Raw genomic sequence first — 19,389 nt, 5'->3', positions numbered from 1 at the left:
TATTTTTCAAGCCTCCCCAGGAAAGGGGATATAGGCTTGGGGGGATATTTTGTGGGAATAGGAACTCCAAGTGGTCCTTTCCCTGATTCTTTGTCTAAATCACTTGGTGGCAGCATACCTTGGTTCAAGGACAAATAGAGATTTGTGCCTTGGGGAAGTTTTTAACATAAGCTGGTAGAAATAAGCTTAGGGGGTCTTTCATGTGGGTCCCCACATCTCTACCCTAGAGTTCAGAGTGGGGAGGGAACCCTAACAATAGCCATTAATGGACTTAACCTCCATGAATTTATCTAGTTCTCTTTTAAACCCTGTTATAGCCCTAGCATTTTAGTTACCCTTCTCTGAACCTTTTCTAATGCCAATATATCTTTTTTGAGATGAGGAGACCACATCTGTATGTAGTATTCAAGATGTGGGTGTACCATGGATATATATAAGGGGAATAAAATATTCTCGGTCTTATTCTCGATCCCTTTTTAAAGGATTCCTAACATCCTGTTTGCTTTTTTGACTGCCGCTGCACGCTGTGTGGATGTCTTCAGAGGACTATCCACAATGACTCCAAGATCTCTTTCCTGATTAGTTGTAGCTAAATTAGCCCCCATCATATTGTATGTATAGTTGGGGTTATTTTTTCCAATGTGCTCTTACTTTACATTTATCCACATTATATACTGGCATTAGCAAAGGTTCAGAGAAGGGCAACTAAAATGATTAGGGGTTTAGAATGCGTCCCATATGAGGAGAGACCAGGACTTTTCAGCTTGGAAAAGAGGAGACTAAGGGGGGATATGATAGAGGTATATAAAATCATGAGTGGTGTGGAGAAAGTGAATAAGGAAAAGTTATTTACTTGTTCCCATAATATAAGAACTAGGGGCCACCAAATGAAATTAATGGGCAGCAGGTTTAAAACAAATAAGAGGAAGTTCTTCTTCACACAGCGCTCTGTCAACCTGTGGAACTCCTTGCCTGAGGAGGTTGTGAAGGCTAGGACTATAACAGGGTTTAAAAGAGAACTAGATAAATTCATGGAGGTTAAGTCCATTAATGACTATCTGCCAGGATGGGTAAAGAATGGTGTCCCTAGCCTCTGTTAGTCAGAGCGTGGAGATGGATGGCAGGAGAGAGATCACTTGATCATTACCTGTTAGGTTCACTCCCTCTGGGGCACCTGGCATTGGCTACTGTCAGTAGACAGGATACTGAGCTGGATGGACCTTTGGTCTGACCCAGTATGGCCTTTCTTATGTTCTTAAATTTCGTTTGCCATTTTGTTGCCCAATCACTTAGTTTTGTGAGATCTTTTTGAAGTTTTTCACAGTCTGCTTTGCTCTTAATTATCTTGAGCAGTTTAGTATCGTCTGCAAACTTTGCCACCTCACTGTTTACCCCTTTCTCCAGATCATTTATGAACAAGTTGAATAGGATTGGTCCTAGGACTTACCCTTGGGGAACACCACTAGTTACCCCTCTCCATTCTGAAAATTTACCATTTATTCCTACCCTTTGTTCCCTGTCTTTTAACCAGTTCTCAGTTCACGAAAGGATCTTCCCTTTTATCCCATAACAACTTAATTTACATAAGAGCCTTTGATGAGGGACCTTGTCAAAGGCTTTCTGGAAACCTAAGTATACTATATCCACTGGATCCCCCTTGTCCACATGTTTGTTGACCCCCTCAAAGAACTCTAATAGATTAGTAAGACATGATTTCCCTTTACAGAAACCATATTGGCTTTTGCCCAACAATTTATGTTCTTCTATGTGTCTGACAATTTTATTCTTTACTATTGTTTCAACTAATTTTCCTGGTACTGACGTTAGACTTACTGGTCTGTAATTGCTGGGATCACCTTTAGAGCCCTTTTTAAATATTGGTGTTAGATTAGCTATCTTCCAGTCATTGGGTACAGAAGCTGATTTAGGAGGACAGGTTACAAATCATAGTTAATAGTTCCGCAATTTCACATTTGAGTTCTTTCAGAACTCTTGGGTGAATGCCATCTGGTTCCGGGGACTTGTTACTGTTAAGTTTCTCAATTAATTCCAAAACCTCCTCTAGTGACACTTCAGTTTATGACAATTCCTCAGTTTTGTCACCTACAAAGGATGGCTCAGGTTTGAGAATCTCCCTAACATCCTCAGCCGTGAAGACTGAAGCAAAGAATTCATTTAGTTTCTCCGCAATGACTTTGTTGTCTTTAAGTGCTCCTTTTGTATCTTGATGGTCCAGGGGCCTCACTGGATGCACCAGAGAGACAGAAAAAGAAAAGTTACTTGACTGACAGACTAGAGATTTTGGATTCAGAGTAGCAGCTGTGTTAGTCTGTATCCCTAAAAAGATTTTGGGTGCCCAACTTAAGACACCTTAAAGTGGCCTGATTTTCAAAAAACCCAACAACCCTGAGCCCAAAATTCAGGCCTCAACCGTCTCAAGTAGGGCAACCAAAACTGAGGCTCCCAAATTGTTAGTTACTTTGGAAATTCTTGGCTTTTTTGCTTTAGACAAAACAGAAAAAAACATGTTTTTGTCATGTACTGAAACTGCTTCAGGAAGGATACAGTTGATTATCTTCATCTCCGGATTTAACTAATGAAAGGGTCAGTTTCCCTCAGTACATGTGAGTTTTGAAGAGTGGGGGGTTGCTACTTCTCAGTATGCAGAAGGCACTGCTTTTCTTTTTAATAATTTCTTAATTACTCTCAGTTTTGGACCATCTGTGATTTTTTTACTGGCTCAACATATTGCATTTTGATCCATCTCTTCACTAATAAACTGTGTATAGTTTGTAAATAAAGGCAGCCGTACTTTGAAAATTCGCGATTTGAGGTAATGTTTTGGGCTAGTCAAAACCTTCCTGACTCTTAGGGCTGGTCAAAATTTTTCCATCAGAACTGTTTTGACAGAAAAAATGGATTTTAAACTAAACAAAGATTTTGGTGAAAAGTATCTACTGCCTGTGGATAATTTCAATTGAAAGTGATGCCACTGTATCTCATGGAAGTTGTACTTTGGGGGATTTAAGCTTCCATTCTCTTCTATGGGATGGACTCTCTTGCCAGACTACATCTCTCATGATGCACCATGGCCAGGAACTATTATGACACTCTCCCTTCCTTGCACCAAGAAAGTGGAGCATTATGGGAGATGTAGTCTGTCTAAAATCCCTGGCCCATAGAAGAGAATAGGAGCATAAGACCTGAACTCCACTCCCATGAAGCATAGAGGTACCCATTTTGAATTGAATTTAACAGAAATATATATTTAACAGAAATGTCTAAATTTTCAATGCAAAATAAACAAAACTATTTTCTCTAAATTTTGTGAGAGGGAAAAACCCCTTCGTTTCTCCCCAGCTCTGCTGACTCTTTGACAGATCAGGCTCCCTGCTTTGGCCCCAGGAAGAGTGAGCAGTGCTGTTCAGACTGGCTTGGGAAGAGGAGTGGACTGGTCCTTGTTCAGCTGTCCCACAGTCCCAGCAGCGCTGGAAGGGGATGAGGAATAGGGGCAAATTGGCAGCTTTGGTGGGAACAAGGAAGAAAAGCAGAGAAACAAACTCCAAATCTCCTTCCAGCACTGTGCAAACCTCCCTTTGGCTCTGCACACATCCCTACAGCCTCATTGCATTGACTCTATGTTCGATGGCAGAGCAAAGCTAATCTCTAGCATCCCCTTTGGCTCACACCCTTTCCCATTCCACCAGCTGGAGAACCGTACCTCTTCCCTGCAAAAGGGTATCATGGCAATGAATGGTTCGTACACATCAAGGGAAGGGAGGTGAATGGGATAATAGGAAAGTCCTTTCTACATACTCTAGATACCCATTAATCTCATTTCATGCACTAGAGGCAGTGCTTTTTTGCTGCTGCCACAAGGGGGTGGGGCTACTTCTCCTAACTGCAGACATTAAGTGGAAAAAAATATTGTGGAGCCTGCTTTTTTATAGTGAGGTGGATTCCAACAGCATCCCTCAAAGGCATCTGCCACAACTGCAAGAAAAAGGAAAGTACATAGCTGACCTGGAGTACTGTGCCCCACACAACAACTATCCTGCTTGGGAGGAAAAGGCTGCCTATAGCCTGGTGGAGGGCCACATATAGGTCCTTCCCTGTCCCCCTTTTGTTTTAGAATAGTCCTTCCACAAGACAGGAGGTCGCTAGAAATTTGCAATGTGTGGATTTGATTTTAAACATGTTTTCCAGGTTACCATGTGTCCTGTATACGTTGCACGGATACAGCATAAAATAGACTGCCAGATATCCTCCCTTATTTAACAGTGACTAGCTAGGGTAACAGTCAATCAGTGCTTAATTTGTGCTAGGGTTTGCCAGGGCTGAGCCCCAGCACTTCTAAGCTTGGCAGTTCATAGCCCCAGTACCTCTCAGCTTGCTATATAAGTTATGTAAAAAAATTGCTGGATCCCGAGCACCTCTTTCATTACAAATTAAGCACTGCCGTCAATAGAAACAAATAAAATCCACAGTCCCTCTCCTCCCACCCCACAGAGGGGGGAGGGATAGCTCAGTGGTTTGAGCATTGGCCTGCTAAACCCAGGGTTGTGAGTTCAATCCTTGAGGGGGCCATTTAGGGATCTGGGGCAAAAATTGGGGATTGGTCCTGCTTTGAGCAGGGGGTTGGACTAGATGACCTCCTGAGGTCCCTTCCAACCCTGATATTCTATGATTCTATGAACTGCCTTGTGTAGCTATTACCAAGTCTGGTGAGAGGAGATTTTGAACAGGAAAGAAAATTTGATTTCTACCTGGCAGTAAAATTGTTTATTTGCACTCAGTTAGACCAAGATGAAAGAGCAAAGAAAGGAGCCATATAACATGAGAGATATTACGTCAATTATATGGACAACCTTTTGTTGCTCCATGCTCAGAGCACAGTCATCTGCACGACTGATGTTCAGAGTCAGCACTCCTGGAAAGGAAATCTGCTTGCTCGTCAGAGAATGTGTTAAAAATAAACGCGCTTTTCTCACCACCACATATAACTAAGTCAGTAATGCATTGCAAAGGGGGGCACCAAGGTCAGGGACATGGGGTGAAATATGTGTGGAGGACTGCCTTGAGGCCTAAGGATATTTATCAGATCTTAAGTGGGATTTAGGTGGTGAATAGCTGGTGTGATGGTTACAGAGTTAGCTGCACATCTGACTCCTCTCTGCTTTCTCTGGGTGCAACCACACAGGTATCAGGCCTCATGCCTTCACCTCTCTCAGGGTGGAAGCCCTTGATTCTTCCACTCTTAGATCTGGTCCTGGGGTATAGCACTCTGTATTGACTGTGCTTACTCAACGGGTCCAGTTAGGTTCTGCATTTGTGGTTCTTCCCTTAAGGAGTCTAGCGATATACTGAGAACTCAGACAGCCTTCTTAAACCAAAGTATTGTTTAATCTTTACAGTAGGATCAAAGCATAACATAAGAGAAAAGGGTTTTAAGACAACAGAAGGGCTACAAACATGTCTGTCTTACCTGAGGCCCTAGACAGGCCTATCTTATCCCAGATCCCACAGGGTCTATTCTTCCAAACAGTTCCCAGCAACTATATAGCCTCTGGACAGAGACAGTCATCAACTGTTTCTAGTCCTTTTGATGTGTTGCTTCCCAGCATCAGCCAAACAAGCTCTGTAATTTAGCCGGAGCGCGGAAGGTAAGCTCTTCACAGTTAATAGCTCAGGCATTGTCTCTTAACTGCCCTGAAGTGTTTGCTTGGAGGTATCTTACCTCAAGTCATTATTTCATTTCCTGCTTGTTTTTCCAACAGCCATCTATTAAAGTAAGCCAATATAGTCATACAGTAAATATTCCAATAACCGGGTCAACATACACTATTCATAGATTATTGAAGAATGCCCTTCCCTTGTCATAACTGCAAGTTTCAGACCACGTGACAATTACACAGCAGGTCCAAACATAATTCCAGTTTAAAGGACAGAAATAACATACTCACAGTACCATACAGCAACTCTAACACTACAGTGTATCAACACTGCAGATTAATTATTAATACTGTAACTCACATATCAGTAAAGGTATTTCTGCTCTGGAATTGAAAAGATCCCTTGCACAAAGATAATGGTTGAGGATAACTAATACAAGATGACATTATTTTGTGTCATATCTTTCCTACAAACTGCATCCCAAAATGTTTCGCAAAATCAAATAAAATTATAAAGTTAAATTAAATTATACATAGTACCGGGAGAGAAATAGTAAAGGTATAGGCAAAGGGTCAAATGTGATCTGAAAATAGATGCAGAGACAATGAGGCTGTGAAATACAGGATGGCTGTTCCAGAGAACAGGAGCTGCACAGAAGAAAGTTCTTGCATCAACAGTGCTAAGAATGAAGGGATAGAGAGAAGGCTGGGGATAGTTTAATAGTTTATAAGGCCAGAAGGGACCATTGTGATCATCTAGTCTGATCTCCTGTCCAACACAAACCATAGAACGTCCCTGAATTAATTCCTATTTGAACTGCTGCATCTCTTTTAGAAAAGCATCCAGTCTTGATTTAAAAATGACCAGTGATGGCAAATCCACCACAACCCTTGGTAAATGGTTCAGTAATGGTTAATGACCATGACTATGTGCATGCCATATTTCTACTCTGAATTTGTCTAGCTTCAACTTCTAGCTCTTGGCTCATTACACCTTTGTCTGCTAGACTGAAGAGCTCATTATCCAATTTTTGTTCCCCATGTGGGTACTTAAAAACTGGGATCAAGCCACCCCACTTGAAATTCTTTTTGTCACGGTAAGCAGATTGGGGAAAGGAGCAGTGAGACAACAGTTCTGTGAGGTGGGGTGGACTAAGTCCAAAGAGAGAGTATCAGGTTATAGTCACAACAATCCAGTTGACCTCCTTTTTCCAGATTCAAGGCAGGATTTTAAAAAACGCTCAGCATTGGCCAGACTCCGCCCTCACAGAAGTCAAAGAGAATTGATTTCAAAAATGGGTCAATGGGGCTACATGCTTCAAAGTTAAGCACATACATATGTGCTTTTGCTGGTAAGGCTTTCAGGTGAGGCTGTCATTCTGCTTATTGGTTTCTGTCTTCCATTTACTTAGCTAAAGATGTTTACTACTGGAATATGAAGGGTCAGTACAACTTTATCAGAGGCACAGTTAAACCTGGGTTTAGTGCTGACTTGCTTAACTTTGCTATGTTTAACAATAAGATGATGAGATCAATAATATACTCCATTACAGCCATTCTAAATCCATAGTTAGTGTCCTCTGGAGCAATAGAAAGTTAACCATTAAAAAAAGTTAGTACATTAAAAAGTTTCACCCAGATACTGTTGCGGTAAACTTCATCCCATTTATGGGCTTTTGAATGGTCTCTTCCTTTCTCTTACTACTTTTCTTAATTAACAAAGATATTTGTATTATTAACACAGGCTTCTGCCTGCACATTTTCATCTCCTATGAGATCTTATAGTTATACCGACTTTACAACTTGGCAGCATTTCCATGGTGAAGGCTAAAAAAACAAATGATTGAGGGCTTGGCTACACTTGCAAGTTAGAACGCATTAAAGCAGCCCCGGGAGCCCTAACTCCCGATGCGTCAACACTGGCAAGGCACGTAGAGCGCCTGGACTCTGCAGCTGGAGCGCTCCTGGTAATCCACCTCCATGAGAAGCATAAGGCTTGCTGTGCCCTGGCTGAAACGCCCGGGCGTCAGTGTGAACGAGGTGTTGCGTTACTGCGCTGTGATTGGCCTCCGGAAACATTGCATAATCCCCTGAAGTCAAGTGGCCACACTGGTCATTGTTTTGAAATTGCCTACAGGAATGCAGATATGCCCTTTGAAAGCTCCATTTCTGACGGCTGGCATGCTTATCTGCTCCGGGACAAAGCAAACCATTAGTGTGGAACGCTGCTGTTGTGAGCGTGTGTGAGGTGGGTCTTCTGCTGTCTGAACTTACAAGACAGCATGCTGACATGCTCTCAGCCCCCCAAATACCCACTCTCTCTCCCCCCACATACACACAACACACTCCACCCCACCCAACCCATTTGAAAAGCACGTTGCAGCCACTTGCACACCGGGATAGCTACCACAATGCACTGCTCTTTGTGGCATTGCACGAGCTGCTAATGTGGCCACGCCAGTGTGCTTGCAGCTGACGGTGTAAACACACAGCAGCATTTTCCCTGCTGTGGTCTCCGAAGGCTGGTTTAACTCCCAGCGCTCTACATCTGCAGGTGTAGCCATGCCCTGAGAGTCACTGCACTTATTCAGACAGGAATCTGCAACAGTAGTCAAGGGAATGGCTTAAGACAGCTTCTCAAGCTATCTGATGTGGGGGACCGGCAATTTTTTTTCCCCAATGTGCGCGCAGACCGGCAGCTGGCAGCTCGCGGACTGGCACCGGTCCACGGACCACCACTTTGAGTAGCACTGGCTTAAGAGTCTAAACAGAAAGGCCAAGATTTTCTAAAGCAATTATGAGTGCTTTACTGTATGCATATGAATAGCCTATTGACTTCACTGGGACTACCCACTTATGCAAAGTTAAGGACATGCATAAAACGTGGCTGGATCGGAATTTTATTTGACAGGTTTAAATGTTTCTAAAAATCTCAGTTTTCCAATTCAGTGATTGTTTTTTTCTTTCAGATTGAACAGTGCACAGGTATAAAATGAATTAATTCCAGGATGTCTATATCAGCTGCAGGTGTAACAGGGTCTGAACTAACTCCCTCTCTCACACATTCCTCCTCCTCTTTCACAGATATTCCCTTTGAAAAGGTTTGAGTTTAACTATAGTTGTGATGAACACAAAAAGCAGTAGGGGGATGCCTGAACCGACTATGGCCTGTGCTCTGGGAGGGGTTAATGAGACAAGTTTTCTGTGTGCACAGATTTACTATTGCATTCAATCTTTTAATTAGTGTTTTGAATCTAGCTAACATTCAGAAGCAAAAACTGTAATAGAAACACCTTAAGGGGGATTCCAGCAAAGGTTACCCAGGAAGCCTTTACAGGTTTCAGTACCAGGAAGTTTCTTGTCCTTTATAAGAAGTTTATTGTCAAAGCCATCCATGCTTAGATGTTATTGTGATATCAGAGCAGGAGTATAAAACCACCTTAATAACCGTCAACAGCAGGAAATGTGATCAGAGAGGAGGAGGAGCTGCTGGTTAGTCAGGGCAGCAAAAGTTGGGTGGGAATGGAATCAAGAAGAATAGAACACCATGGGTTCTCTCTGCCATAGTTTCCTTCTGCTCTACCCACACCATCTCCTTGTGTGACTAAACCTTAAACTGAGATGTGTAGTAGTGCCCAATCAGTGGCACCTACAGATCCCCTGGGGAATAATGAAACCACAAAAAGAGCAATCACACGACTAAAGGGCAACAAAACCCAATCTATATATACTAGCATAAAGTAGCCAGAGAGTGGCTGAGAATCTGGGACAGACACTAAGTGCGGAATCACATACATTTCTTCTTTCCCTCTAGGAAGAGATTGGTTCTTCCTGATCCGTACACAGTCATGCCATAGGATGGACAGACACACCACCCCACTGTTGAGCGGGTCAGACAGCCAAACTCCACTTCCCCAGTTTACTCTGCTATGCTCCATATCCTGATCTGTCTCCTCATTGGCTGTGCTGTGCCACAGGCCAGCAGCTCAGATCACCTCCTCCAGGTAATGGTGTCAGATAAAGTGTTAAAAATAAATAATGACAAGATTCTGTAAAGGAAGCTAACATGGAGTGTAAGTTAATTTTTTTATTGGCGTTTCTGGCTTGCTCATCCGAACAGTATCTGGGCAGCTGTGTGATTTAATATTAAGGCAATGTGAGCTTAGCAAACATGTTACCAAAGCAAGACCCTCTCTCAATCCAGTTGAAGTTTCATGATATTTCCTCCTCTCCCTCCCTCTTCTTTAGAGCACCATTCGCCCTTGGCATCCCTTTGCCTCCTGCTCTTCACTCCCTTTGCCGAACACCTGCTGTCCCTGGTGCCTTACGTCCCTGCTGAAACAGGCCCTAGAGCTACCAAATTAATGTATACCTGGGTCTGTATCCCGGGAGCTATAAAACTCAGATGAACCCAGCCACACCCTTGTTAGGCACATTAAGCAATAAAGGCCAGACCATACAGTGTCAGGAAATGAGAGCATATAGTTGCTCTGTGCGAGTATATCCCAGCTTTCTCTTAGGGGATATATTTTCCTTTGGGGTTTTGTTGAGCCTAACTGGTTCATCTGAGACATTGAGATGGTTAAATCGCCAGCACTTATCTGACCTAATGCTTTATTATGAAAATAGTTACATTCTACATATGAAAAGCCAAAGCTCTTAAATCTGACCTTCACATTTATACAGCATACATGATTTCTGGCGGGGACTTAGAGAAATGACTCTTTCAATAAAAAACTCACCAGAAATCAGCAGCACTCCTTTCTAGTTCCTTAACAGCGATTGTATTTCTTTCTTATTAAGATGAAAGGAAGGCTCCTCTTCCTGCTGCTATACAGGCAGGTTGCATGAGCAAGGTCTACAAGGAAAGACAAATAAACAAACCAAACAACCACCACCAGAACTTCCCAGTAGGCTCATCAAAGAGGCATAGTTACCTATTCAGCTGCTGTAATAAATCTACTGAGGAACGTGTGAATACAGGATACAATGAAATTGGAGGGAAATGTTAGGGTATACAGTACTTGTGGATTATTGATGAGGAGCATGTGGTGGGGGAAATGGAAGATAATTAATTATGGGGGAGATCTTCACCTTACAGATTAGGCCTTCTGCAAATATCACCCAGGAAGTCAGTTTAATACCAGAGCCTTTGGAGGAGGAATAAAAAGCAAAAATGAGGAGAACCTCCTGCCTGCCTAACTCAGAAAAGTACAACCAAAAATAAGCTCCGCTAGATTTTAATTGAGGGCCTTGGTTTATAACGACCTTTAGATAGTCCCCCTTTCCAGAGTGTTAGGATAGCAAAATTTGCTGGATTGACATTGCTGAATACTGAACCCCTTTACTCACAGCAGACAGCCACCTTATGACTAGGGAGGGGGAAAATGGTTAGTATTTAGATAAAGGTAATATTTGTATTCAGGGAGCCTAGGGCTCAGGAAATATTTGTTCCCTTCAGCGTACTCAGTTACTTACCACAGTTGCACATGCAAATGGATAGTATAGCAGGCTATAATTGTCTATTTCCATTCACAACAGCCCATTTTGCATTTGTAATTATGGATACATGTTGTGCATCTAGTTTTTGCATACAAACTAATTCCTTCTTCCTTTTCTGAAAGTTTGGTCTTGAATGTCTCTCCTCCATCATGAGTAGCTTTAACTCCCTCATGGACATCTGCTTTGTCTTTCTATAACAAATGCTAATCAGCTCTCAGGAACATGACTAGCAGGTTGTTTGACTCATCTTCAGAAATTGGACCCAGTATATTGCAATTCCAGAATTTGTGTGTGTATGTGTGTGAGAGATGATGGGAAAGCTTGTCTCTCTCACTAACAGAAATTGGTCCAATAAAAGATATTACATCACCCACCTTGTCTCTGCAATATCCTGGGACCAACACGGCTACAACAACACTGCATACAGCAAGATGAGTATGTTTTCAGTTTGGCTGCTCTCAATGATAGTCAGTGACCCAATTTCTTGGTTTACACTTTTGTAGGCTGGACAGATGGTGTTACGACTATAAGATGATTATCCCACAGCAAATCCCTGGCCTTAGTCATTCTCCCACAGAAGGTGAGTCAAGTAGAAAGTGTGACATTAATCTTCCTTCACCTGAAGACACTTATAAGGAACTGCATGCAAGACAAAAATAAACATTGAGGGATGGGCTATGACTCAGGAGCTCAAACTTCAACCCTATTCCCAAACCCATCTTTCTGCTTTTCTAGGTAGAAGAGAATGCTGTCACTCCTGCACTTACATGCTTGAGGGGATAGAATTCATACTTAGGGGATTCATGATGCATGAAGTGGAATCATAAAGAGAGCACTTAGGGCTGGATCCAGTGTCCATTGAAATCAATGGGAGTCTCTCCATTGATTTCACTGGGCTCTGGGTCAGGTTCTTAGTGAGAAGTAAGATGGCAGCACTCTTGTTGTGTGTCTGTACATTGGTGAACTGGATCAAGACTGTGGTGAGCTTACTGCCTGGAGCTTGTCCGTTCCTTGGTGGGCTCTTTATATTTCCTGGCACCAGCCCCATGTGTCCTGGCTGCCAATGTATTTTAAAATCAAAATTACTTTAAACTCAAACCTTGAAAGCAGCCAGTGTCTTCTGGGTGGAGTAGTTTCTCATTGCTCTCCCACCACCTGGGATGAGAACTTCCAGGGGGTTGCCAGTTTACCAGCAGAGCAGTATCTCCCTCCAGGAGCACTCCCTCACTGAGAGCAGGGCTCTTAAGTGCTGCTTTTCCCGCAGGGTTTTGTTTTGATTGGCTGGGGGATTAATTGGTTGATTGGGAGGGAGGGGAATCTTACCCTACCCTTCATTATAAGGCTCCTGGCCCTGGCTCCCTAAAGAGACAGCTGTCTCTTCTCATTGAGACTCAGCCTTACCTTGGTACCACTTCCTCTCTCCTATGTCTGCTCCTGCTGTCACCAGGGTTTTTGTACAGTTGGTGTTATTTGGAATGGGGTAGCCTGGGCCTCATCTGACCCCTTGATTCTTCTGTACTTAAAGGGCTGTTGACCAAAAAGCAGTGGGGTTTTTTTTTGTGCCCCTTCTGTCCTTGTATATTTCATGTACCTACTCATTGCTCTTAATTAGTATATGAACTATAACATGCTTATCCTTTGGTGGAGTAAGGGAGAAGAGAACGGATTTTGTTCCTTTACTCTGATGAGCATGCATAGCAATTAGAGGAAATGTTATCTATGTACAATATTGTTAATTCAGCAGACACAGCTGTAAATGCCACCATCTTGGCCAACAACAGGGATTGAACTGGAGACCACCAAAGCTAAAATCATGAGTCTACAACTTGAGCTAAAGAACCAAAAGCTCTCTAGCACTGAGGAGTAACAGACTTTCGTCCTCTATGGACTGAGTATAGCGGGGGGACAAACAACACACCATGACCAGTGGCTACATAATAATCTTCTTTTCATTCCTTCAGGTATAAGAGAAACATGATTGCGTACCGTTTTATTTCTTCAAACAACTGCTTTTGAAAGAAGTTAGAACCCTTCTTCCTCCTTTTCAGATAAAGACTCTTGCCTGTGTCATGATGTTTACTTTCTAATATTGCTGCTTTTACTACCCTCTTTCAAATTTCCAGTTATTGGACTATCACATGGGTCACTCCATGAATCACAGAAGCTCAGAGTCCAACACTTATTCAGGCAAACACAGGGATCAGTCAAAAATATCTTTATTGTAACTTGTAGGGTACATGGTTGTTCTGTTTAAACGTATTTAACCTAATACATTAGCCAGATAAACTAGGATAGATTTTGTATAATATATTTATTGGCCTATTTTAAATGCAGTAAGTAAAATACTTTTAGATCTAAGTAATGTCAAACATACATAATCCAAGAGAAAAGAAAGGGAAGGGAAGAACAGGTACTTGTAACTTATGTCATGTGCAGATTCTAGTTGCATGCTACTAGGTAGTAAAATACTTTAGTTTGTCCTTTCAAGGTTAGAGCCTGATGCTGAAAATATTCCTGTACTCAAGTAACTTTAGTCATGCAAGTAGTCCTACTGAGTTCAGTTTGACTATAGATGTAAATAAAGTAACTCAGATGTGTAAGAGTTTGCAGAGAGTCAGGCCATTTCATGGGAAATATTCCACAGAATATATTTTTCCACTGTTGCTAATGTATTTTTGAACTTAAGTTTTTGTTATCCAGTTTCAAACTCTCTTTCTTCCCCTTCTCCCATCAACTGGGATTGGGTTATTGTGGAAGCATCCACCATCATCATCTGTCCCAGCTGGCACTAAGTTTCAATTACATTGTTTTAAAGGGCTAATTTTTTCAGAGAATCATGTCACTTGCTTAGAGATGAAAACGAATGGGGTTAAACATTAGAGTTACTGGTTATTACTATGAAAATAATTTCTTCAGACCCATAAATGTGCATTGTGATTTTTAAAAAGTAAGTCAACCTCCTTGCCCCAAACAGATCACAGTCCAAGATACATGTATTACATTTAATTGTATTAGACACATTCATTCAACAAACTACAAAACAATGACAAAACTGAAATTAACATATGTGCCAATGAACCAGAATATTCAAACAGCTGATTTACATTTCTGATCTCTGAGATTAATGACATTTGGCACCTGCCTATCTCTGTTGAAAGCCAATTCTGTAGTTCCTGAGCATGGAGATACAGAGCCTATATTACAATGAGAATATTAAAACACCAAGCAGAAATGTAAATGTAAGAAATGATGGAACCCATCTAATGTCTGAACTGGGGACCACAGTACTTATAGTTAACTGCAAACGAGCCCTGCCAGTCAGGTTTGAGTGCACTTTCTGTTGTCCTTATTTTTCAATCCCTTGGTATCATTCTATTCCACCCTTTCAAAATGTGCTTTTGTTTATGTGCCATGAAATACTAAATTCAAGAGTGCTTCAGAAAGGACAGGGTTAAATAATTAATGTTAAGGGGTTTTCTGAATATTGCTCATCAACCAAATAATGCCATTCTCCTAGAGATAAGGCATCTGCATTTTGGAACTTAATCTAAAGCCCAGTGAAGTCAGTGAAGAGCTTCCCGCTGGCTTTGTATCAGGCCCTTAATGAATACTTCAAATTGACCTGTTTGCCCCTGTGTTGTGGTTCTCAGCTCCTGCTCAAAAGGGGGAGCTCTCTCTCACATGGGAGAAATTCAGCTCTCTGGAAAGGGCCAGCAGAAATTCTAAACACACCCATGTAAGACTTAAAGTGTTGCCTTGGTGGGCTTCATTCAGGTCCTCTGCATAGAGGCAAATTTCAGCACCCAGACATCTGTCTAAAATTGTGATCCGTTTGCAGATCTAAAATAAATCATTTCCAGAAACGTGGATTTAGGGAAAAAAACTGAATGACTACACGGAAAAACAAACAGTCCCTCCCCAGCACAGGTTTTTGTGCCACAATGATGTCACACAGAGTGGTAGCGTGGAAGGCTTCTAGCCAGATCTGTTCGCTCTACCACTTGTTGGGAGAGATCCACTAATGGAATGGAGGGCTGACGTGTAACTGTGGAAATCTTGAAGACCAATGACAGTCCACTTCACAGAAAGGCTTTAGCACCCCAGCTGGAGAGTTTTAACCGTATGCAAAGGAGAGGTGAGAACTCTATGAATGGATGAACATTAGTGACTGAAAAGCAAATACACTCCTGATTCCCCCACAGAGGGCCCCAAACGAAGTAAAAGCATTATGAGATGTGGCAGCAGCCAGACTGCCATGGACCACAGGCCTTTTACGCGCTGCTGAAGCTGTTCACTTTAACTCTGAGGAAGCGGTCCTGTTTTCCGAGGCAGCATGGGTTTTTTTTTTAAGGGATTACATGGTCTGCAGTGGTGTCTCTTTAGTTGGCCAGCCATGTCTGTAAAACACAGATGGAAAGGAGAGAGAGAAGGGAGGCAATGTTTAACTACAAGCATACAGAAATGTGTACATTTTTAGCAACAGAACACATTGAAGCCTTTACCTTGTCTCAGAAAATTCAGTCTTTGGATACCAACCTGCTTCATTAGAATGATTGACACCAGAGTCTGATCCACAGTCTGCTGAAGTCAGCTGAAAGTCTCCCATTGACTTGAACAGGCTTTGGATCAGGCCCTGACAGCCTACTATTAAGAACATCAGTGATCTGAAAATATCCTGTTACTTTATATACACTAGACGCCAAAAGAAGAAGGATTGGCTATTTTAGGGGATTGATAATAGAATGCAAAGTCTTTCACCATTTGGCTGATGGAAGTGACTAATTCCCAATGGACAGATGTCCCATCATTGAAACTGCCATTGTATTTGTCACTGTTGTTGGCCGTCTCCGCAGAAAGGCAAAGGACTGGATGAACATAGGGACAAAACTACCCTCTCACTCTAACCCATGACTCACAGCAAATGAACTGGTGCATGCTGGCTTACCCCCACCTCGCACTCTAGCCCACTTAGAAAGAACTATCTGGTGGACAATATTGCATGTTCTGTACTTTCCATCATTTTTATTGCCTCAGTTTTGGTATTAGAACTATATTTAGGCAATCAGGATCTTTGTTAAAATTTAATCTGAAACTGGTTGCTTATTTTCCCCCTAAAGTCATACTTACTATTTGGATCCCCAGATCTGGTTGCCTGACGTTTCAGGCTATGTCTACACTAAGGCCATTGCAGACATAATCCCAGAGTAACTGTATAGATACAACGTACACTGCAATAGAAGAAGATTTTCTGCTAGGATAGAAACATTATTAGCTCCCTGAATGACACTAGCTATGCTGACAGGCGCACTCTTATGTCGGCATAGCTGTGTCTACGCTGGGGTTTTTGCTGGCATAGCTATGTCAGTCCAGGAGATGGTTTATTTCACACCTCTAACTGACATAGCTATGCTGGTAGTTTTAAGCATAGACCAAACCTCAGATGAGTATGACTTGAGCTGGGGAAAAAGCAACAGGAGTCAATGAATGCTTAAGGAACAACTACCTTGTTTGTGTTCAAAATGTCTTTAAAAGTTTTAAAAAATCATTCGTACTTAAAGAGAAAGCAGCAGGTAAGCCTATGACACAAGATCTACCATTACGCCAGTATTCAATATCAACACAAAAGAGATGGGCCTGGGCTGGGAAGTTCAGATCCGGAATCATATATGAATGCTGGTCTGACCAATTTTGACAAGACTGAGCACTAAAGTTTGTCTCTGGATCAGGATCAGAGTGGGTTCAGATCTGGTGGTTTTGTATAGGTGAACCTATAATTAAGAGGCACACTTTGAGCACTGGAGAAAGGGGAGCTACTGATAATTATTTATTAATTATTTGTACAACAGCAGCAGCAGGCGGCTCATTTTGCTGGGAATTGAGCAAACCCATACTCTGAAGAGATTACAATCTGACTATGTAGCAAAAGACAACAGAAAGATACAGACAGACAGACAGACTGGGGAGCCACGAGGGAACAGTGAGAGTTAAACAATGCAAGAAGCAGAGGTCACAGCACACCAGCTGTCAGTCTAACCATCAATGAGTTTTTGTAGGCATCATGGCAGAGGAGGAATTTAAGGACAATGTGGTGGCTTTGTAGATTTTTATGAGGAGCTCTTTCCATGGACCTCTTTTTCCCAGCAGAGCCCTCTCCAGTGATCCATGAAACCTATGGGTATTTGCACATGGAAGAATTTGTAAAGGGGCACACTGAAAAGGCCCTCACCTGAGGGACATTCTACTCCATTAGCACCTCCAAAAACCAATCAGAAAAAGCAAATGACTGTTTTACAAATGGAGTTTGAAATACTTGTCAGATCTTCACACCCTAGAAGATTTCTCAGACATATTAACAAAGACTGGAGATTTCAGTTCAGTGCTCTGGAGACATAGTAGATTCAACCAGAATAAAGCATCCATTCCCGCCTATCCCAACCAGCAGCAAAGAATGAACTCTTCCTCTCTTTGACCTACATTGAAAAGGAGAATAACAATGCCAAGTGTGTTCAGGCTTGCCTAGGAACGCACTGGCAATGCTGCAGGGCGTAACTGCATCAGTATCCAGAAAAATCCTCTGACTCTATTCCACACAATAATTAAACCATATTCTGAGAGAATCACATCTTCACGCTATGCAGATAAGATGGAATTGGCACAATCCCCAGTTTGCCAAGTCAATAAAAACAATCATATTCCTCTGGTCACAGGAATGATCCTGTCAGGTGCTTAGTGTTCTTGGCTTACATTGTACAATCTAGTGTACACAACCTCTCACTGGATCAAGCTCATGCCACTAGGTGAAATAAGCCTTCCATTTGAAAGTATCAGTCACATTCACTGATTAAAAGAAAACTCCAGAGGAATACAACATATGAGGACTTCTAGCTAGCTCATCTAAATACAAAGAAGAGTAAAAGTACTTAAAGAAAAAAACTAATATAAAAATGAAAATTAGCACACACAGAATGCAACTATAGTAATAAATTGATGATGATAGGACTGAAAGATCAGCCCCTCATAGGAAATTAAGAGCAATCAGATTATTGTAGGTAGGTCAAGTTCTATACTTAAACAAAAAAGGATTAATTTAACCAAAGTTAAACCTTAACAAAACCTTTAACAAAAGATTAAGCCTAAATAAACAAATTAACCTTAACAAAAGGTAAATTTAAGAAATTTAAACAAAAGGGTAATTTCAAAATTAATTTGAAAAAAAATTAAAATTAAAAACTTTATTCTGCAATATTTACTCTAGCCCTTTATATATGTAATGATTTCTAAAGACTACAGAGACTGATCTGCAAAGACCTATGCATGTATTTCACCTATGTTAACGAGACCACTGACATGCAGAAAAGCAAGCAGGGAGTATTCTCAGGAGCAGGGTTTTATTTTGGGTCAACCACCACCATTCACCAACTAGTAAAATGGAGACAAGTGTTTTGAAAAGCAGCTTTGAAACTGTATTTCTTCTTTAGGAAATATTTCTTTAGCTGCCAAACGTATCGTTAACTAGAACTAGGAAAATACATCAATACACGCTTTGCGTGTTCGCATTTTGTGAACATCCCAACAAGTGAGCTGACTGGCAAGAATGGGCAGGTAATACAGGAAATTTTAAACAAATAAAAGAGAATGCACAAAGTGAATGCTTAGTCGCAGATGTGAATACTTACACTGAGATCCTAACTGTGGCTATGGCTACACCTGGAGCGGGGGGTGTGATTCCCAGCTCAAGTAGTCATAGTTGGGCAAGCTCTCATTGAGCAAGTGCACTAAACATTGCAGTGTCACCACAACAGCATGGCAGTAGTGAGTGGCAGCATGGGCTACCCACCCCATGTATACCCAACACCTGCTATCATGGCTTCTCTACTATTTTTAGCATGCCAGCTCTATGACAGCTAGTGCGTGGGACTTGTGTTTGCACTCAAGCTGGGAATCCCACCCCTAGCTCCAAAAGTAAGATGTAGCCTCTGACAATAAACACCAATACCCTCAAAAATACCATAGAGCTATGGTCAAGCTTTTAAAAAATGACTGGTGATTTTGGGTGCTCAACTAGAGACACCTTAAAGTAGCCTGATTCGCTGTGGGTGAGTGGCCAGTATTTTTCATTTTTGAAAATCTTGGTCTCTGCATCTTACTGACCAACACAGCTTAAATTGTGAATACTTTCATGTCTTGCTCATGCTAAACAGTGTTCCTTTCCTGT

The 19,389-nt window shown here is 41.7% G+C and overlaps 1 long non-coding RNA gene across 1 annotated transcript; it reads left to right on the top strand.

The window, feature by feature from the left end:
* The first annotated feature begins 9,508 nt into the window (after positions 1-9,508).
* On the top strand, positions 9,509-13,708 carry LOC140915323 (uncharacterized). The gene is made up of 3 exons (XR_012160132.1): positions 9,509-9,676; positions 11,678-11,754; positions 13,136-13,708. It is a non-coding gene; the product is annotated as an uncharacterized LOC140915323 (long non-coding RNA).
* The last annotated feature ends 5,681 nt before the right edge of the window (positions 13,709-19,389 follow it).

This window comes from Lepidochelys kempii, chromosome 7, assembly GCF_965140285.1.
Source record: "Lepidochelys kempii isolate rLepKem1 chromosome 7, rLepKem1.hap1, whole genome shotgun sequence".
NCBI classification, from domain to species: domain Eukaryota; kingdom Metazoa; phylum Chordata; order Testudines; family Cheloniidae; genus Lepidochelys; species Lepidochelys kempii.
The sequence above is the reverse complement of the archived record's forward strand: the minus strand, read 5'-3'. Positions and strand labels throughout refer to the sequence as shown.